Raw genomic sequence first — 22,932 nt, 5'->3', positions numbered from 1 at the left:
AAGAAAAGAAATTATTAAAACAGAACACATTCAAATCTCCTTTAAGTAAAACAGCCTACAAATCTACTCTTGGAGGTAACACGCAAAACCACACCTGTAGGAACTGAGTTTTTGTTTAATAAACCTAGGTCCATATTTGTGGTTAAAAAAATACCCTCAGAATTGCTTCAAAAAACAGAAGTACTGCGTTAGCATTTTGCACACCAATTTCTAGGTCCTAACCAATGCTTAATACTTTGCCAAAAGCAAAATATTGCAGATGCTGGAAACCAAATATAAACAGAAAATGCAGAAAACATTCAGCAGGTCTGACATGTGTGAATGGAGATAGAAAGTGAATATCTCAGATCAGTGGCCATTTATCAGATCAGAACATTTTGCTTTTAGTGAATATTAGGTTGACTGAAACAATTACTTTTGGGTGCATCAAGAATCCCATACTCATTATCTTGAGGGAAATCTTTGCAACAAAAAGGTACAGTTAGCACAACCTTCTTGGAGTATAACACTTCTATCTATGTAAGTGGGCATTTAATTAACAAGCTGACACAAACCAGATTCTGAAATAAAAGGTTCAGATTTTAGTTGTAGTAATAGTTGTGTTTTCCATACTATTTTTAATACATTCCCAAAAGGTTTTTTAAAAATACTGTAATTATATTTTAAATGTTTTTAATTCAGAGGACATTTTAATTTGAAAACAAAAAGCCCAAATTACAGAAGAGGAAGTGCTGGATGTCTTGAAACGGTTAAAAGGTGGATAAATCCCCAGGGCCTGATCAGGTGTACCCGAGAACTCTGTGGGAAGCTAGAGAAGTGATTGCTGGGCCTCTTGCTGAGATATTTGTATCATTGATAGCCACAGGTGAGATGCCGGAAGACTGGAGGTTGGCAAACATGGTGCCACTGTTTAAGAAGGGCGGTAAAGACAAGCCAGGGAACTATAGACCGGTGAGCCTGACATCAGTGGTGGGCAAGTTGTTGGAGGGAATCCTGAGGGACAGGAGGTACATTTATTTGGAAAGGCAAGGACTGATTAGGGATCGTCAACATGGCTTTGTGCATGGGAAATCATGTCTCACAAACTTGATTGAGTTATTTGGAAGAAGCAACAAAGAAGATTGATGAGGGCAGAGCAGTAGATGTGATCTATATGGACTTCAGCAAGGCGTTTGGCAAGATTCCCCATGGGAGCCTGATTAGCAAGGTTAGATCTTATGGAATACAGAGAGAACTAGCCATTTGGATACAGAACTGGCTCAAAGGTAGAAGACAGAGGGTGGTGGTGGAGCGGTGTTTTTCAGACTGGAGGCCTGTGACCAGTGGAGTGCCATAAGGATCGGCGCTAGGTCCTCTACTTTTTGCCATTTACATAAGAGGTACAGTTAGTATGCTTGCAGATGACACCAAACTTAGGTGTGTAGTGGGCAGCGAAGAGGGTTACCTCAGAATACAACAGGATCTGGACCAGATGGGCCAATAGGCTGAGAATTGGGAAATGGAGTTTAATTCATAAATGAGAGGTGCTGCATTTTGGGAAAACAAATCTGAGCAGGACTTATACACTTAATGGTAAGGTCCTAGGGAGTGTTGCTGAACAAAGAGACTTTGGAGTGCAGGTTCATAGCTCCTTGAAAGTGGAGTCAGAGGTAGATAAGATAGTAAAGAAGGCATTGGGTTTACTTTCCTTTATTGGTCAGAGTATTGAGTACAGGAGTTGGGAGATCATGTTGCGGCTGTACAGGACATTGGTTAGGCCACTGTTGGAATATTGCGTGCAATTCTGGTTGCCTTCCTATCGGAAAGATGTTGTGAAACTTGAAAGGGTTCAGAAAAGATTTACAAGGATGTTGCCAGGGTTGGAGGATTTGAGCTATAGGGAGAGGCTGAACAGGCTGGGGCTGTTTTCCCTGGACCATCAGAGGCTGAGGGGTGACCTTATTGAGGTTTAAAAAATTATGAGGGGCACGGATAGGATAAATAGACAAAGTCTTTTCCCTGGGGTGGGGGAGTCCAGAACTAGAGGGCATAGGTTTAGGGTGAGAGGGGAAAGATATAAATGAGACCTAACAGGCAACTTTTTTTTTTAAACACAGAAGTTGGTACCCTATTTGCTGACAGGGCAATACTGAATCCTATTTAAAAGGTCTCCTCGATGCATTTGAGGACAGGAAGAAAATCTGAATATTGAAATTTTCTATTCAATACTTTAAATTGAAAGTTGATAGTAGATGGGACAGTGTGGTTATTGGGCCACTTCATCCTTTCTGCAGTACTTCAATATCTTTTAAAGAATCAAATAGTTTCATTCACATCTAATCAGTTATTCCAAACATTTAAAAAAGCCTTGACCAGGTACTACTTTCTTTGTATTTGATGAAACGCATCAGAATACCTCTGAAGATTCCATCAGTGGAAATACATATAAAGGGAGGCAGAAGTAATTCGGATTTCAAGGAATCATATCATATTCACTATATTATTAAGTCTGTAACCTCAATAGGACATTAAAAAGTGCATACATGTTAAACAAGCTGTAAAAATGCAGTGAACAGCATACTGATCAATGTCAGCATTAAGACTAAAGGTCAAGTTCAATTCTAAATCCTGTTTTACAGACCATCCAATGAAGAACAAAAAAAATTAGCGGAAACATTAGTCTCCTTCAAATCATCAGAAAGTTATGCAATAAATCGACATCTACTGCAGAGAAGGCTGTTGGTACATTGATGGAGTGTTCAGGAAATTGTGGTGTCACTTGCATCCAATCTTTACTTATTGGCAATTCAAGTCATAACTATAACCATAAATACAAACCTTGATGTATTTCCACAGACAATCAATGTGACCCAGGATCTTCTGGAGAGCAGAGTCAGAGGCCTCCATCAGATCGAAGGTCAGAATCACAGGTTGATACTGCTCGCAGTATTTCTTTCATTTGCTAAATGGTAAAGATTGGATATGTGCTTCACAATATGTTAAGGTTATATTGGGTTTTCAGCAGAACAACAAGTGGAGGAAGGCAGTTCAGCACAGACTTTACCTTCTTAATCCAGTAGCTTCGGGATTGGGCCTTTGATGTATTTGCTATACTCCAGAAGGTCATGTATTAAGGACAAAACAGTAAATCAAATGCAAATCACTTGCTTTAGTGCTATGGTCAGTGACTAAAGTCCTGCTGAAACTTTTTAAGCCATGAAAATTATCAAATATATTCACGCACACATACTTTATTTCAAAACAACAGTATTTAGAATCCAAAATGGACAACATGCCCCAAAAAGAATGTGAGTAAAGATCAGTGCAGATTGACTAGATGCTACACAGGGAAAATTAAGAGTACTGTAGGTGTCAGACCACAGGGAAGTTAGAGATAGAGCGTGTGAGGCTTCTGTGGAATGAAATAACTGCCACCATTCCATACAGTGGAGTGGAGTTTAGCATCTTTCCTGTTTAGCAGGCAACTGGAAGCTCAGAGTCATTTTTGAGGACAGAATTTCAACACATCACTGTTTCCTAGCCAACATTTGTGTCTTAGGCCTACTGCAGTGGTCCAGCAGGGCTCTGTGGAAGATGCTGTTCTTCAGTTTATTTTCCACGTGGGGACCATGCAGCCTTCAGAACAAGGTCAATAATTTTAGGGCTTAAAAACTTTCTTCCATGTATTTTACCCATCTATAAACCCAAGGCCCTTTCATCAGGTGGGCTGCTTTCAGGACATTTTAACCTACTTAAGGTCCCCATTAGCAGCTTTTCTTTCTCCCAGGTTTACCATCATCCAGCCCTTTGTCTACCTAACTATATTTCTCTGTTTCTCTCCACCTATCACTTACTCCTTTAGCAACCCTCAACTCCAACTCCTTGTCGTCAACGTATAGGTAACTCGGAAAAGGTGGACATCAGCTTTGAAGGGTCACTGGATCCCTGCCTTCTCTCCACAGATGCTGCCAGACCTGCTGAGTTTCTCCAGCAATTTCTGTTTTTGTTTCAGATTTCCAGCATCTGTTTTAAATTTAAATGCTAGGCAAGTTAACACAATTCTTTTCCTTATACATTAAAAATGAAACTCTAAGATGCAGAAATTTGAGTTCTTTCCCCTCAGCAGGAATGGCTCAGACTAGTGTCCTGGGCTCAATAATCTACAGCTGCTTTCTTAATGACTTTCTCTCCATAAAAGGTCAGAGGCAAAGATGTTCACCGCATATTACAAAACTTTCAGCAACACTTGCAACTCAGACACTGACACAGTTGTGACCATATGCAGCAGGATCTGGACAAAATCCATGTTTGGACTGATAAGTGGCAAGGTGTATCAATAACCATCTTGAACAAGAGAGAATCTAACCATCTCCCCCTGACAATCAATGGAATTATTATTGATTCACTATTTTCAACAACCTGAGAGGTTATTATTGGCCAGAAACTGAACTGCACTGGGCATTTGGTATGCCCATATAAGAACAGGTCAGAAGTTGAAAAATTCTGTAGCAGGTAACTCATTTCTAATCTCCCCAATGCTTGCCTACAATCTACAAGGCACAAGTTGCTACATATTCCCACTTTCCTGGAGAAGCGCAACTCCAAAAACATTCAACAAGCTCAACACCATCCAGAAACATAGAAAATAACTTTAGGCCATTCAGCCCTTCAAGACTACTCCACCATTCAATATGATCATGGCTGAACATCCAACTCAGTATTCTGATCCCACTTTCTTCCCATACCTTTTAATTCCTTTAGCCCCAAGACTATAACTAATTTCTTCATGAAAGAATTCAATGTTCTGGCTTCAAGTTCTTTCTGTGATTAAGAATACCAGGTTAGTTAGTCTCTGGGCAAGCACATTTCTCCTCATCTATGTCTTAAATGGCTTACCCCATTGCCTTGAACTCTGATCCCTAGTTCTGGACTCCCCATCATCAGGAACATCTTTCCTGCACTTACCTATGCAGTGTTGAAAGAATTTTATAGATTTCTATGAGATCCCAACACATTCTTCTAAACTTCTGTAAGTATTATCCTAACCAATCCAGTCTCTCTATATCTCAGCTTAGGTAAACCATCACTTCACTCTCTCCATAGGCAAAACATTCTTCCTCAGATAAAGAGTTCAAAACTGCACACAATACTTCAGATGTAGTCTCACCAAGACATTGTACAACTGCAGCAGGTTTTCTTACTCCTGTATTTGAATCTTCTCACGATGAAGGCCTTCTTCAACGCCTGGTGCACCTGCATGTTTACCTCCAGCAAATGGTGTAATAAGAACATCGAGGTCTCACTGCACCACTCCCCTTTCCCAATCTATCACCATTCAGGTTGATATCTTTCTTGTTTTTTTCCACTGAAATGGATAATCTCACATTTCACAACATTATACTTCATCTGCCATGTATTTGTCCACACATTCAACTTAACAAAATCACAATGAAACATCTCTGCATCCTCTTCACAGTTCACCTTCCACCCATTCTTGTATTTCTACAACTTGGAGATATTACATTTTAGTAACCTCATCGAAATAATTAATATATATTGTGAAAAGCTGGGATCATGGCACTACACCACAAGTCACTGCCTACCACTCAGAAAAAAAGATCCATTTGTTCCTACTCTTATTTTCTATCAGTCAGCCAGTTTTCAATCCATGTCACTACACTATCCCCAATCCCATGCACTTTAATTTTGCTCATTAACCTCTTACGTGGGACCTTTACAAAAGCCTTCTGAAAAGTAGAGCAAAAGCAAAGCAGCTGTTTGATTGGCAACCCATTGAACATCTTTAACATTCACTCCTACCATCACTAGCAACAGTGTATACCTATCCGTCAGAGTCATTGCAACAATGCACAAAGAATCTTCAGAGAGCACCTTCCAAACCAGTGAACGGTACCGTTTAGAAGGACAAAGGATGCAGGTGCATTGTAATATCATCACCATCTAAATGGTGACCTAGCCAATAGAATCTATATCACATGAATAAACCAGAAAAAGTGATCATCAGATGTCTATCCATCTGTAACTATGCACCATTTTTCTTTCTTAGGAAAATGACATTGAGTGGCTTGGAATGTGGTCCAAACCAAATCATTCTCCCCAGCCCAGAAGCTCATTTGAAACATGCTTGGATGAGATGATAATTCACATTGATAACAGCCTAACAAGACCCTCGAATCCTGCATGTGGGCAACAGGGACACCCTTGTGCAACAAGCACTTTAAGGTTCTGCATCTATCCCCTCCACCCATCCACTCCCTTCAATAAGTTGTATCCTTCTAGAGCTTCATTATCCTCAAAATGCATATCTCTCTGAAGGGTCAAATTATGGACAGCAGAGCAGATTATGTCTGAGTGAGACCTTTGCAGAAAGGCATACACTACTCAACCAGTTCATGCATCAATACCATTTCTTCAGAAGACCAAATACCTAATTAATGTTTGTCTGAATGAGCAAATTGTTTCAGACCGATGCCTCATTCTCAAGTTCTCACAGAAAAACACAAAACTAGCTCTTCAAGGGATAGCCCTAGGCCCCAGATGCCATCATGTAGCTTGGAAGTAAAGAGCTGGAGGAGATGAAGGAGTCATGGCACTTGCCAGGAAAACAAAGCACACATGGAAGAAGATCTTAAGAGAATGGAAGCTTCTCCTGTTGATGAATCTCACTGGATAGTCAGTACCTTGATGGTGCAATCGATGGTGCCATGCTTCAGAAAAGGACACAAAATTGCTCTGTGCCTTTGAAACACCAACTTGTATGCTAAAGCCTGTTATAGCAAATTACTCCTTCAAAAGGGCTCACCTAATCCATGGCACAGCCATTACTGGCTTCCTACTGTGTGCAGCTGTCTGCCTTAGTCAACGTATACAACTTGTACACCACAATTAAAACCAGAAAACACCCCTTACTGAGCTCTCATTTAATGCTTTAACAATAGTAATTGACCTTAATAGATCAGGCAAGATCATGACATTGTATTCCCACCACTATGGTACCATGAAACTGGCACACTAGTATGTTTATTCCCATTTATCTTGGCCTCCACTCCAAACTTAGCCCAAACTACAACTCTGAGGATGCAACAACAAGTCCCTTTTGTGGTCTAAACTATTTGTTATGGTGAAGAAGCATGTGAAAGCATGACGGAATAAAGTTATTCTATTTTGCCATCACAAGTGAAGTTAGTGTACATGATGCAATTAGATCTTAATGTAACCAATGGAACCCTCCTCCAGAACTCTCCCTATCTCAGAGTATGCTTTAATTATTTCCTGTTCAACTTCGTGTGTTAACCAGCTGTGGGTGTGATAGAGCAGTTGCCTTGCCTCAGCCTAAGGCTTACCACTTGCTTTCAAAGGTGTGGCCCTTTTTTTGGAACAATCCAAACTGACTTTGCTAACTTTCTTGCATGTCTTAAAACAACTGCTGCCTTTACAAAAGAAAATTCGTGTTTCCATTTGAAGTACAAAACTTAAGCAACGTTTTACTCTAAGTTCGTTCAGTAAAAAAAAGAACATCCAATCAAAACCCCTAGAACATGACTATTTGAGATCTGCACCTACTAGAAATGTCTCAGATGACAAGTGAAAATGTCTCTAAATAAAGATGAATTTGACTTTATTAACATGGTAATTAGGTCATGTAGCATAATATTTTAACAACAATTTTCCTGCCAGATTTCAATCCAGTGGACTGAATTTGGGACTTTACTTTCAAGCTCACTCCACATCTGGTTCAGAATGTCACACAAATTCAAAAAAAAAGTTATTCAGATTCACAAAACATCAAATGCCAGTGTTCAATCACCACTGCAACAGTGTCAAATAATTATATTACATGACTCTATAAGGCATATAAAACCCACAAAATTAAAGCGGATTTACAGCTATGGTGCAATTAGTTCACGGTAAACTGAAAAAGGAAATGAAACAGGTTTCCTTCATTAAGTTAGTATGCTTCTGACAGGATACATAGCGATCATATCAAATATAAAAAGCAGAATGTGATGCCTTCCAGACTGAATAGCTCATGAATATTTATTATCAATGCTCACAACGGCCTTTGGAATCTCTTGAAAATTGAGCATGTGAATCCCAGAAAGACAGTGGCAGAAAATCTAATGCCAAGATGAAAATGTAATGTTTTACATGATTACCTAATTTGCATACACATGAAAAATAGGAATCTAAATGTTATGATGGATTGAATACCAAAATTTACACATCAATTGCATAAAACAGAAGCAAGTGTGGCACCATTATAAATAATCTGTATCTGGCTAGCGTTAAAAAGCTATTACATTAACACCATCCACAAAATGGGATTATCCTGAAGTTAAGCTGAATTAATAATTATGGACCAAATTTTCCAAGGTACCAACAGAACAGGTAGATTTATTCAGTGACATTATCAAATACCTAAGCTGACATAGCAGTAAAACTAAACGACCTGATAAAGTCTATTATTTAGAAACACGTAAAATGTTTGACTGTGTCACTTCCCATCTGGTTAGATAGTGCTAACTATTTTATTCATTATTAGGAAGACAAAATTACATATTCTGGGATTAATGGCAAAATATATCATCATTTGATTCACAAATCTATTTTCAATCACTACATTCTAAAATACCCAAACTTCACCAGTATTTTCACTCATTTAAGCAAAGTTTCTATTGCTGTTCCAACTAACCTCTTGATCATTTACTCCTCCCTCATGTTCTTCAGAGATTTTCTTGCCGAAACGTTGTATTTTTAAGCTTATTTAATCACTGCCCCCAGAAACTGGTATTATATAATTTCAATTTGTATCTAATTTCACATGATCCACTCACCCACAAGAGTCACTTGCCCCTCACTCAATTCAACACAATGTTATCCACCTCCCCATGTCTAAAGTTACCCTTTTGACCTTGGCATCATACAAAGGCCTTTTACCTGAAGTCACACTCACTGATTCTTTAATTATATGATTATCCTTAACAATACCTTTCACAAGATCTGCTTCCACTCACGTCATGCTTATGGATTACTGCCAAGAACAGAATCATTCTCTTTTCAATGTGCTTACTCAGATGGAATCCATAAATGCCCAACCTCAGAGTCCTCTAGTGTGCCAACACTGCTTGATTTAACCTGGATAATATCACCCATTTGCATCCCAACTACATTCCTACAATCCAACCCATTTTCCAGCACTGCTGGATCCTTTCAGGGAAAGAAAAAAGTAACTCATTCTGCTGGGTAAATGCATGGCATAAATGTGTACTAAAACATACAAACAAAGAAAACTCCAGGTTCAATTCCTGGATGTGCCAAGTTTGGAAATCTCAGCTAGGACAACAAAACAGTCATCAAACTTGCAGGTTAGAGAACAAATTATTTCTACTTGCAATGACACCTATAAAGTGCTCCTAGAAATTAAATGACTCCGAGAAAGTGCTGAGAATGTGTTGCTGGAAAAGCACAGCAGGTCAGGCAGCATCTGAGGAGCAGGAAAATTGATGTTTCTGGCAAAAGCCCTTCATCAGGAATTAGGCTGGGAGGCTCTAGGGTGGAGAGATAAATGGGAGGGCAGTGGGGCTGGGGAGAAGATAGCTGAGACTGTAATAGGTGGATGGAGGTGGGGGTAAAGGTGATAGGTTAGAGAGGACGGTAGAGCGGATAGGTGGGAAGGAAGGTTGACAGGTGGGACAGGTCATGAGGGCATTGCTGAACTGGAAGGTTGGAACTGAGGTAAAGTTGAGGAAGAGGAAATGAGGAAACTGGTGAAGTCCTCGGTTACAGGGTCCCAAGGAAGGAGATAAGGTTTTCTTCCTCCAGGCGTCAGGTGGTGAAGGAGTGGCGATGGAAGCGGCCCAGGATCTGCATGTCCACGGCAGAGTGGAAGGGAAAGTTGAAATGTTCAGCCACAGGGCGGTGGATTGGTTGGTGTGGGTGTCCCAGAGACGTTCTCTAAAGTGCTCTGCAGAAGGCATCGAGTCTCCCCGATGTAGAGGAGACCACATCGGGAGCAGTGGATAACCAGATAACAGAGCAACACAGAGCCCTGTAGTTTTAGATTAGATTAGATTACTTACAGTGTGGAAACAGGCCCTTCGGCCCAATAAGTCCACACCGACCCGTATACCACCCAGACCCATACTCCTACATTTACCCCTTCACCTAACACTACAGGGAATTTAGCATGGCCAATTCACCTAACCTGCACATTTTTGGATTGTGGGAGGAAACCAGAGCACCCGGAGGAAACTCACACAGACACGGGGAGAATTGCGAACTCCACACAGAGAGTCACCCGAGGCGGGAATTGAACCCGGGTCTCTAGCGCTGTGAGGCAGCAGTGCTAACCACTGTGCCGCCCACTCCTCCACCCCAGGAAAAAGACCTTGTCTATTCACCCTTTCCATGCCTCTCATAATTTTATAAACCAATATAAAGTCACCCCATTGCCTCTGACACTCCAAGGAAAACAGCCCCAGCCTATTCAGCCCCTCCCTATAGCTCAAGTCCTCCAACCCTGGCAACATCCCTGTAAATCTTTTCTGAACCCTTTCAAGTTCACAGCATCCTTCCTGTAGGATGGAGAATAGAACTGCATACAATATTCCAAAACGTGGCCTAACCAATGTCCTGTACAACTGCAACATGACCTCCCAACCCCTATACTCGATACTCAGACCAATAAAGAAAAGCATTCCAAACTGCATTCCATTTTCAAGGAGCTATAAACCTGCACTCCAAGGTCTCTTTGTTCAGCAACACTCACCAGGACATGACCATTAAGTGTACAAGTCATGGTCTGAGTTGCCTTTCCAAAACGCAACACTCTAAATAAAATTCCATCTGCCACTCCTGGTCCATTGGCCCATCTGATCAAGAACCTGTTGTACTCTGGAGGTAATTTTCTTTGCTGTCCACTACACCTCCAATTTTGGCATCATCTGCAAACTTACTATTATCCTATGTTCACATCCAAATAATTTATATAAATGACAAAAAGCAGTGGACCCAGCACCAATCCTTGTGGCACACCACTGGTCACAGGCCTCCAGTTTAAAAAGCAACCCTCTACCACCATCCTCCATCTTCTTCCTTCAAGGCAGTTTTGTATCCAAATAGCTAGTTCTCCCTGTATTCCACGAGATCTAACCTTGCTAACCAGTCGACCACGAGGAGCCTGTTGAATGCCTTACTGAAGGCCATATAGATCACCTTGATCACTCTACCCTCAACACTCCTCTGTTACTTCTTCAAAATACTCAATCAAGGTAGTGAGACACAATTTCCCACACACAAAGCCATGTTGACTATCCCTAATCCTTCCTGATGAAGGACTTTTCCCAAAACGTTGATTCTCCTGCTCCTCGGATGCTGCCTGACCTGCTACACTTTTCCAGAACCACATTCTCGACTCTGATCTCCAGCATCTGCAGTCCCCATTTTATCCCTAATCCTTGCCTTCCCAGATACATTAAAATCCTGCCCATCAAGATTCCCTCCAATAATTTGCCCACCACCAATGTCAGGCTCACCATTTACAGTTCCCTGGTTTTTCCTTATCACCTTTCTTAAATAGTGGTACCACGTTAGCCAACCGCCAGTCTTCTCAGAAAGGGGCCCAGCAATCATTTAGATCATAGGGATGTACAGCATGGAAACAGAGCCTTCAGTGCAACTCGTCCATGCTGACCAGATATCCCCACCTAATCTAATCCCATTTGCCAGCACTTGGCCCATATCCTTCCGAACCTTTCCTACTACCTTTTAAGTGTTGCAATTGTACCTGCCTTCACCAATACTTCCTCTGGCAGCTCATTCCCTGCACGCACCACCCTCTGTGTGAAAATGTTGCCCCTTCAGTCTCTTTTATATCTTTTCCCTCTCACCCTAAACCATGACCTCTAGCTCCGGACTCCCCCACCCAGGGAAAAGACTTTGTCTATTTATCCTATCCATGGCCCTCATGATTTTATAAACCTGTATAAAAGTCACCCCTCAGCCTCCGACGCTCCAGCAAAAACAACCACAGCCTATTCAGCCTCTCCCGATAGCTGTGGCAACATTCTTGTAAATCTTTTCTGAACCCTTTCAAGTTTCACAACATCCTTCCGATAGGAAGGAGATCAGAACTCCAAGCAATAGTCCAAAAGTGGCCTAACTAACATCCTGTACAGCCGTAACATGACGTCCAACTCCTGTACTCAATACTCTGACCAATAAAGGAAAGCATACCAAATGCCTTCTTAACAATCCTATCTACCTGCAACTCTACATTTCCCTGGTTCTTAGGCAAGATATCAGCAGGCTGGGAAAACATATGGATCTCTACCTCAGTATGAGTTAACACTTTTAAATGAATTGCAAAAAACAATTACATCACTTTGTCAAAAAAAAACTACCATGAGGAAAAATCTAACAAAGTAAAAGTCCAACTGAGTTGTCATGGGGATGCATGACCACCACGGATTACTGTTTAGGACCAGTCAGTAACATCTGACATTACTCGAGAGACACATCTTTGTTGTTTTGTTTCTTCAATATCCTTAACAAAACATAACTACAAGCTGTGGCCTCTTCCCTCACACAAATTAGAGTAGTTCCTAAAAATAAAACTTCTTAATTTTCTTTTATGTTGAACTTTTATTTATGATTCTCTCAAATCTGTAACACATACTTAAGTCCCCTGTACCTCAGATGATGCCAAAGAAGTGTTTCACAGCACTCATTCAAGGCTAATTCAATTCATTGCAACATGAAAAGCATCTCCTTAAATATCAATTTCACTCATTTCTATCTCTAGGCATGTTGCCCTTACCTTCTATTTCTCTTATCAAAACTCAACTTCTAATTGTTTCAGATTTTTCCATCCTTACTGTACAGGTCACTCAAAAATCCAGTACATAATGCATATATTGACAATGTTCCTTATGTTCACTTTAGCGCCTGTGGCTATAAATTCCCCCTTCACCTTACTAGATGTATTTGATATCATTTTGCTCTTATAACCTTGACAGCTGTCTGAAATTTTCAATATTTGTCAAACAAAATCAACTAGTCTATTTGATCGACTTCAAAATTATCACATCAGCAATATTCATGCCATATTATTTCCTACCAGTACCCTGAGAAATCTATCAATCAGCCTGATAATTCAGCTAAACTCATAAGTTTTTGCCTCATGCTTAACTTAAACTCTTACTTTGTTACTGCACCCTACTACTGAATTTCTCTAATCATGGTCTCAGGTACCTTTTGTGGGAATGCATTGTCAATAATCACAAATGAGACACATCCACTCTGGCAGACTTTGGCAAATAGTTGCCATTAAAACAAATTTCTTGGGCATCTACCTTCCTCTTGGATAGCTAAGGCAGTGCTGACATTTTTCAGACAAGTCTTTCTAATATGGAATTTCACATGGCTTTTGCCTCTGATCTTTTTTGCATAAATTACATCCTCCATTTATTAGCCAATCCCCAGCAATTCATTTGATGAAAATTCCAATCTAGTTCATCAATTTTCTTCAAATATACTTACAACATCGAGTCCTTTTGTACATACTGATCTCATGACCTACAATGGGGTAAAGAAAATGTTGTTTCTTTCAAATTTTTAAAGTCCCAGTTACTTGTGGTAAGTCTAACCAGCATCCAACTCTTTCAATGTTGCTATATTATTTGCTGCTCTCAACATCTTTGGTCTTACTATCTTTCTGCTCTTAAAAGAAAATCGTACACTGTCTTCCAATGCTAAAGCATTTGCTTTCTCCCCAGTTCTCAATCGGGTCCAAGACTATCCAAGATATAAAAGCTTTTTGTCATGAGCGATCTCATAGCTGCCCCATACTTTGACACCTATAATAGTATACTTTGCCCTTTAAGAAGTAGATTCACAAATGAAGTGAAATGAAGAATGGAAAATAATTTATGCAGAACATTTTTGAATCAACCTATAAATAATGTATCAAACTCTTGGATGCAAGTAGCAAAAATTAATCATAATTTTCTTCAGTTTTCACAACTTTATTTTCTACCCATTGACTACTTCCAACCTCATTTCAGAGCTGATGTTGTTCAAAACAATGAGAAAAAAATATGCTTACTGGGTTTGGCAACAGGCCACATGAACTTATCACCTGTGGCTCATGTTGATTGGCTCACTTTTAACTAAACTCTATTTACAGATGGCTAGTAATCAATTCTGTTACCCACTAGAAAGATCTCTTCTTCAACATATGTTTGGAATCCGTCAAAATGACGGATAAAATAAAAATAAACAAAAAGAGGGAATACAGAGTTGAACGCATACAGATTGCTACACGGTACCAACAAAATAAAAGCCTTCTAGGATGCTGATAATCCAAGGTCACTCATGCGAAAATCAAAGTCTTGGAAAACACAGCCAATAATCATTCAACAACCAATGTCATCTGTAGCATCATCTCATCAGGGACAGATCAGTTATTTGTGTTTGTGTGTGTGTTTGTGTGTGTGTGGGGGGGGGGGGGGGGGGATTGGTCAAAATGTTTTATTTCTGAACCATTTACAGAAATATAAAAGGAGACATTCAGTATCAGGTTCAAAGATTTGTGCCACTTAAGAACGCAAATCGAAATGTTGGTTGAATCTTAGCCCCAAAGTTGGCGACCACATTTCAATTCCTTGGCATTTCAGTTGTGTGCGGAAAAATGCAAATAGAGGTAATACACAGCCGACTTCTCTTGAATAAAAGGAGGGAATCACTTTTAAACCTCCCAGTAAAATCTCGGAATCATCCTAAGATAAAAAGAAATCGATTAACTACCTCCATGCATCAACAAAAATATCTTCTACTAGAGACTTAATCGATAGGCCTTAACAAGATCAAAGTGTCAGATTTACATTAGAAATTACTGTGGCTTTTCCAGTAATAAAACACATAGAAATAAAGGTTGTCTTAAATGATCAAGGGTGTATTCTTCCAGCAAATCCCAGCACCTTCATCCATTTCTATTCAAATCATTATCTCTTAGCGACAATAGTATCCAAAGACAATCCGTTTTCGTTTAAATTATTCTTTCAAATGGTCGCGACGTTATCACTTACCAACATATTACATTTCCCCTCTCATTTCCATTTCTGTTCAGTCAGCTCTTTCTCTGAAGTGGTGATTAACTGCCAATTCCTCTGCCTCCTTGCTCCTTTTAATTTTGAATCACGTCTGTTTCCAACTGAGGAGGCTGCAGCCGAGCTCGCGCAGAGTAACAGCCTTTCCCGTCCGTCCTCCAGACAAGCGCCAACCTACCGTAATACCCCAGATTGCAGCTCCTTTACCGTAATGCACAACTAACCCACCTACCGCACAATACCGCAATACAACAAATATACAGCCAAAAATACCGCAATACATCAAATATACCACACCCGCTAGGCATTTCAGTCAAATGACCGTCATATTTCGAATTCACTTCCAAACACATAGGTACATCCACTTCCCTCAGTCTAACTGTAAGTCACGTCACCCACTCCCTAGCAGATCTGTAATTTCATAAATTGTACAGCCTCCAGGGTCTAGGATGCAGCATCATCTCCCAAGACATTGTTTTGATCAAAATCAGTAATTTTACTTTGAAATTTTGACTTTTGTAAAAGTGCCCCTTAGGAACTTTCTGCACTAATTTTGTTTAATTTGATTATTTTAAGATCGATATAGCCAAACCATCTCATGTACCAGAGTCAGAGATAAATTACATATAGAGAGGCTATTCGGACAAAGATGACTGTGCCAGCTGAATAAACTAGCTGCCCCTCCCAAACCTATTTTCCAACACCTGGTCCTTAACCTTATGGGTATCAGCACTTCAGGTGCATATCCAGACTCAGTGATTTCCCCCTTTTATTCTGGAAAAGTCAGCTGTTGTATTGTCTCTCTTTGCATTTTTCTGCACTCAACTGAAATGCCAAGGAATTGGAAATGTGGTCATGAGTTTTGTGCCAGTACCAGAAATGATCAATCAACATTTCAGCTTAAGTTCTAGTTCAAGCAGCAAAAATCTTTGAAGCTGATACTTAATAGATTTTTTAATCTCATTTTTGTGTTTCTATAAATGATTCTGAAATAAAACATTTGTTCCCCCGCACCCCATCTCCGCACAACCTGAGTCTCCGGACTCCACATTAGGGTTTCAGTTGGAGATGCGAATCAAGGCCAGTTGTGTTATGTTGTGGAGGCAGATTGTTTTAACAGAGAAGATATGGAAATAGAAAGCAAGCTGTGGGTCAAACAGATTGTAAACATTATATACAATCTCCATTTCAACATCCAAATTGGGAAGTGAATTCCAGACACTCAACACCCTCATCCCCTCTAATCCTTCTTAAATTCCATCACCTTAAATCTTTGCCCTTCCCCAACCCCTCCCCAGTAATTGACCTCTCCACGAAGAGAAACAGGTCTTCCCTGTGTACTCTATCCAAGCCCCTCATTGTTTTGTACACATCAATCAAGTCGCCCCCTCAACATCCTCTGTTCTAAGGCAAACAACCTTAGGCTAACCAATCCTACTTCATAGTGCAATTTCCAAATTGGTGTAAGATCAAGCAAAAATTCCCAATATTAAAACACTTGGACAAAACCCTAGACTTTCAAAACTTTTAAAATAAAAACTCAGCTGCTCTATATTCTGTGGGAAATCTGCAACATAGCCAGCAGATCAGAGATTGCTGCCTGGGGCTATTGTTCAGCCTGGAATCCTAAGTTACACCTCCTCTTGGGAAGAAAAATCAATTGAAACCAACAGACCTTAGCCTGAGACAGCTTTTACACCTTGGGCTACACAGTGGAGACAGAAGGGGCCCACAGAGATACTGGACATTCAACCTTGATCAAAAGCCATTCACACATTCTAAACATAGTAAAGCTAATTAGCTTCAGAAAAAACCTCAACAGCTCAATAAAACTTTGTTTTATTTTAAAATCTCACACAATAATGCATCTTCATAACACTTTATTGAAAATTTGGTGGAGCATTACAACAAGAACATGCCTTTACCATTGCAAACTGTCCCAAAGTACTTCACAGGGGTATTATGAAACAATGTTTTAGGAACCTTTGCTTCCTGTTCCTCCTACCCTTCCTCAGGGACATAGAACATAGAATAGTACAACAAGAACAGGCCCTTCGGCCATCGATGTTGTGCTGACCTTTTATCCTACTCTAAGATCAATCTAACCTTCATACCCTTCATTTTACTATCAGCTATGTGCCTATCCACGAGCCACTCAAATGTCCCTAATGTATCTACTGCTACCACTGGCAGTGCATTCCATGCACTTACCACTCTCTGTGTAAAGAACTGATCTCTGACAACTCCCCTAAAGCTTCCTCCAAACACCTTAAAATTATGCCATTTCTGCCTTGGGAAAGTGTCCCTGACTATTCACTCTATCTATGTCTCTCATCATCTTGCACACCGCTATCAGGTCACCTCTCCAATGAGAAAAGCTCTAGCTCCCTCAACCTTTCTTCATAAGGCATGCCCTCCAGTTCAAGCAGCATCTTGGCAAATCTCCTCTGCACCCTCTCTAAATATATACATCCTTCCTATAATGAGGCTATAGAACTGAATACAATATTCCAGTGTGGTCTAACCAGGGCTCTATAGAGCTGCAACATAACCTTACAGCTCTTAAACTCAATTCCCCTGCTAATGAAAGCCAACACCCCATTCGCCTTCTTAACAACCCTATCAACTTGAGTGGTTACTTTGAGGGTTCTAAGGATTTGGACCCTAAGATCCCTCTGTTTCTCCACATTGCCAAGAATCCTGCCTTTAACCCTATTTTCTGCACTCAAATTCAACCTTCTAAAATGAATCACTTCACACTTTTCCAGGTTGAACTCCATCTGCCTCTTCTCAGCCAGTTCTGCATCCTGTCAATGTCCTGTTGCAACCTACATCAGCCCTCCAACAATCTTTGTGTCATCAGCAAGTTTACCAACCCATCCTTTCACTTCTTCATCTAAGTCATTTATAAAACTCACAACCTGCAGAGGTCCCAGAAAAGATCCCTGTGGAACACTACTGGTCACCGAGCTCAAGGCTGAATATTTTCCATCAACCACCATCCTCTGTTTTCCAAGGACCAGCCAATTCTGTATCCAGACAGCCAAATTTCCCTGTATCCCATACCTCCTTACTTCCTGAATGAGCCTACAAGGGGAAACCTATGAAATGCCTTACTAAAATCCATGTTCACCATATCCACTGCTCTACCTTCATCAATGTGTTTTGTCACATTCTCATATAATGGGTATGAAGGAAGGGTAGGAACATTTCCAAGAAGGCTCACCACACTCATTGGAGTGGCAAATTCTGTTTGGTTCTCACCTTTACCTGGTTTCAAGTTTCCCTAGTTTTATTCCCAGCCCATCCTCATCCTTTCCCATAACTTCCATAATTCTAACTCAGTTATGGTCACTATCTCCAAAATGCTCTTGTACTGAAATAAGCATAGAGATAGTAAGCAAGTGGTTAAAAAGAAATAGAGACAGTGAAGAGAAGTTCAAAGTAACTTGCTATAGCCCATATTCTAAACAAATGAACAGAAACAAGTGGGACGGGTGGTGTTCAACTCAGGCATTCCAACAGGGCAAAAACTGGCAAGAAGGCCACTGTCACACAGCCAGATGACTTAAAACAACATCTATTTACCTCCCTCATCTTTTTACACAAAATAAACACACATTCTTTGCTGCATTTGGAAAAACAATACTAAGTCTTCGTAAAGCAATTATAAAATTTAATTACCATTATGCAATTATCAATTATTAAGTGGCAGATGGAGTTTAATTCAGATAAATGCAAGGTGCTGCATTTTGAGAAAGCAAATCTGAGCAGGACTTATATACTTGATGATACGATCCTAGGGAGTGTTGCTGAACAAAGAGATCTTGGAGTGCAGGTTTATAGCTCCTTAAAGGGAAGTCACAGGTAGATAGGATAGTGAAGAAGCCATTTGGTATGCTTTCCTTTATTGGTCAGAGTATTGAGTTGGGAGGTCATGTTGCGGCTGTACAGGACAATGGTTAGGCCACTGTTGGAATATTGCTTGCAATTCTGGTCTCCTTCTTATCGGAAAGATGTTGCGAGACTTGAAAGGGTTCAGAAAAGATTTACAAGGATGTTGCCATGGTTGGAAGATTTGAGCTAGAGGGAGAGGCTGAACAGGCTGGGGATGTTTTCCCTGGAGCGTCGGAGGCTGAGGGGTGACCTTATAGAGGTTTACAAAATTTTGAGGGGCATGGATTGGGTAAATAGGCAAAGTCTTTTCCTTGGGGTCAGGGAGTCCAGAACTAGAAGGTTTAGGGTGAGAAGTGAAAGATATAAAAGAGATCTGCGGGACAACTTTTTCACACAGAGGGTGGTACGTGTATGGAATGAGCTGCCAGAGGAAGTGGTGGAGGCTGGTACAATTGCAACATTTAAGAAGCATTTGGATGGGTATATGAATAGGAAGGGTTTGGAGGGATATGGGCTGGGTGCTGGCAGCTGGGACTAGCTTGGTTTGGGATAGCTGGTCGGCATGGACGGGTTGGACTGAATGGTCTGATTCCATGCTGTACATCTCTATGACTCTAATTATCCATAGCACAGGAGGCAATTGCACTTTGGCTTTTGTCTACCTGATACTGTTACTGTAACTAATAATGAACATATACAAACCATGCTCATTTTGAACTTTACTGGAGATGCACCTGGATTGCCCAATTCCTGCATGTTTGCTTAATAAAACTACTTGAACATTGCACCTCAATTCCAAGTGTCAAAATTTTATTTAAGTATCTGCTCAGACCTTTTGTGTTCAACCTTTCTCAATAACATAGGTTCTTCGTCACACGCATGAGTTGAGCGAGCTTTCTCCAATCTGCTTCTAATGCAATGACATCCTCTTTAAATGAGAAACCAAAATTGTAGTACTCCAGATGTAGTCTTGCATCTTATTGAAAAAAGGCCTGTTTGACTATGCAGCCAACACTCAGTACTAAACTGGAGTGTCAGTCTTAGTAGGAGAAAGTGATGCTGGAGATCAGAGCTGAAAATGTGTTGCTGGAAAAGCACAGCAGGTCAGGCAGCATCCAAGGAACAGGAGATTCGACGTTTTGGACATAAGTCCGAATTTCCTGCGCTTTTCCAGCAACACATTTTCAGCTCAGTGTCAGTCTTAGTACTACACCGTATGAAAATGAAACAATTATGTGGATGCTGTAAATCTGAAACAAAAACAGAAATTGCTGGAAAACCTCAGCCTGTCTGGTAGCATCTGTAGAGAGAAATTGGAGTTAATGTTTTGGATCCAATGACCTTTCTTCAGAATGGTTCTCCAGTTCTGAAGAAGGGTCACTGGACTCAAACCATTAACTCTGATTTTCCCTTCAAAGATGCTGCCAGACTATGTGAAGTTAACTGGGGGCAGCAGACATGTGGTAGCCTTGCCTAACTAGTGGCTGGTCTTGTTGTATATTTTGGCTACTGAGTAATGTCTGGTGATGGCGAAGGTATGAGAGGTGGGAGTTGAGGCCAGTTGTGTTATGGTGTGGAGGCAGTTAGCTTTTGTAACACAAAAGATATGGAAATAGAAATTGGTCTGTGGGTCAAACAGATTATAAAAGTTGTGTGCAGTCTGATTGAGTTGGTAGTGGTTGGGGAGGTTGAAGTCAGAAGCTAGAATGTACAGTCTATGAAAGAAGCCAAGGAGAGTGGCTTCAGTCTTCCCAGTGCTTATCTGGAGAAGTTAAGATCATCCAAACAATCAGACTGAGTAGATGTAGTTGAAGTGTCAAAAGAGCTCTCAGATAAATAGAGTTTGGCATCATTGATGTATCATGTTAACCTAACTATGTCTGATTTTATTTTGAATATCATTATTTAAGCAAAGTTTTGTCAGTAGGACTCAAAACCCAACCCTGAGATTGAGTCCCATCATCTACCAATTGAACTAACCAGGCGACAGAGGAATTTCCTGCACAAAGCTTTTCCAACTTGTTCACTGGTTCAACTTCTCCAGTAGATCAAAACAAAAATACACCCTCTTTCACTCTCTCTCTCTCTTTCGCAAGCTCTTCTCTCTATGTAAGCTGGGACTCTTCTTTTCCTCATACCTAAAGCATTCCTTCACCCTTTTCCATCTTAATAAATGCTGGTATTAAACTTCCTTCTTTTATCTCTTATTGGTGTCCTTCCATTGTCATTGAAGTTAAAATCACATAACACCAGGTTATAGTCCAGCAGGTTTACTTCGAAGCACTAACTTCCAAATAAACCTGTTATAACCTCGTGTTGTGTGACTTTTAACTTTGTACGTCCCAGTCCAACACCGGCACCTCCAAATCATGATTGAAGTCACTGTTGCAATGTGCGAATCAGCAGTTAATTTACGCATCATTATTTCCCACAAACAGCAATGTGACAATCAGCCAAGATTCATATTTTGCGATGTTGATTGAGGGATAAGTATTAATCAGGATACCAGAGATAATCCACATTAAATGATGTTGACTATTTTAACTTGCCTTTGTTTTAGTGCTGCTCCCTGGTGCTAATTATTGTCAGTTGTCAGTTACTCAGTTTATTATTTAGTAGCAGATTGGTGTCTGTCTTTCCTTCTGTGTTGGGCATGATGCATTTAATAATGTCAGTGTTGACTTAGTTCTTTATGGTAGAGTGCTTAGTTACTCAGTTCAATACATCAAGATGCCTGGTTATACTGTAATTGTTGTAGCGAGAGTATGGAGGAGATTTACAAAAATGTTGCTCCAGTGTAAGGTTCTGGTTGTAATCAGTTAAATTTCTGATTGATAAGTGGATTTAATTGCTCCCAGACCCCTGGTTCTGGACACTAGACTTATTTATGGGAAGAAAATGAGGACTGTAGATTCTGGGTATCAGAGTCGGTGCTGGAAAAGCACAGCATCCAAGGAGCAGGAGAATCGACATTTTGAGCTCTTTATCAGGAATTATTTATGGGTATGTGAAATGAAGAGGCAGTAGTGTTCTCGGGCAGAGGTATCTCTGCGTTTATTTAAAGTAGATAGATACAAGAAATTGGTAATGCAATAAATCAAGGAAATTAACACAATGAATATACAAGAGAACAGTAGAACCTGAAAATACACTATTAAATATAATGCATATATCCAGAGGACACCATAGTCTAGCGGTAATACCGCTGGTCTATTAATCCAGAGACCCAGGTAATGTTCTGGGAACCCAGGTTTAAATCGTGCCCCCATTACAGATCGTGGAATTTGAATTCAAGGAACAAAAAAAATCTGGAAGTAGGAGTCTAACAAGAAAAAACACCCAATTCACTCGTGTCCTTTTAGGGAAAGAAACTGCGATCTTTACCTATATGTGACTCCAAACCCACAGAAATGTGATTGACTCTTAATGGCACTCTGGGCAATTTGGGACAGGCAATAAATGCAGGCCTAGCCAGCAGTGGCCTCATCCTGTGAATAAATGTTTTAAAACACTTGATTACCACTATTAGAACACAACCGTACTGACACAGAATCAACAGACTCTGGATTAGTGATGCTGGAAAAGCACAGCAGTTTAGGCAGCATCCGAGGAACAGTAAAACTGATGTTTCGGGCAAAAGTCCTTCATCAGGATACTGTATTCCTGATGAAGGGCTTTTGCCTGAAACGTCGATTTTACTGCTCCTCGGATGCTGCCTGAACTGCTGTGATTTTCTAGCACCATTAATCCAGAATCTGGTTTCCAGCATCTGCGGTCATTGCTTTTACCTACAGAATCAACAGTCTCTTAATCAGAATTTCTGGGTATAGGATCCTAATGCACTGTCAGCACCCGCCTTCCCCTCCCTGCTAGTTAGGTTGGAACTTTGAGGTCTTGGGATTTATGCTCACCACTCAGTTTTGAAGCA

General features: G+C 40.4%; 1 protein-coding gene across 1 annotated transcript in view; it reads right to left on the bottom strand.

Annotated features, from left to right (window-relative positions):
• LOC132826888 (protein PHTF2-like) overlaps nucleotides 1-15,254 on the bottom strand; it is a 107,151-nt gene extending 91,897 nt beyond the window's left edge. Inside the window, exon 1 of the mRNA XM_060843163.1 lies at nucleotides 15,087-15,254. The gene's annotated coding sequence lies outside the window, so the exon portion shown is untranslated. The remainder of the gene's footprint in view (nucleotides 1-15,086) is intronic.
• Nucleotides 15,255-22,932: the final 7,678 nt, after the last annotated feature.

The sequence above is a fragment of the Hemiscyllium ocellatum genome, chromosome 23 (genome assembly GCF_020745735.1).
Source record: "Hemiscyllium ocellatum isolate sHemOce1 chromosome 23, sHemOce1.pat.X.cur, whole genome shotgun sequence".
Lineage (NCBI taxonomy): Eukaryota > Metazoa > Chordata > Chondrichthyes > Orectolobiformes > Hemiscylliidae > Hemiscyllium > Hemiscyllium ocellatum.
The sequence above is the reverse complement of the archived record's forward strand: the minus strand, read 5'-3'. Positions and strand labels throughout refer to the sequence as shown.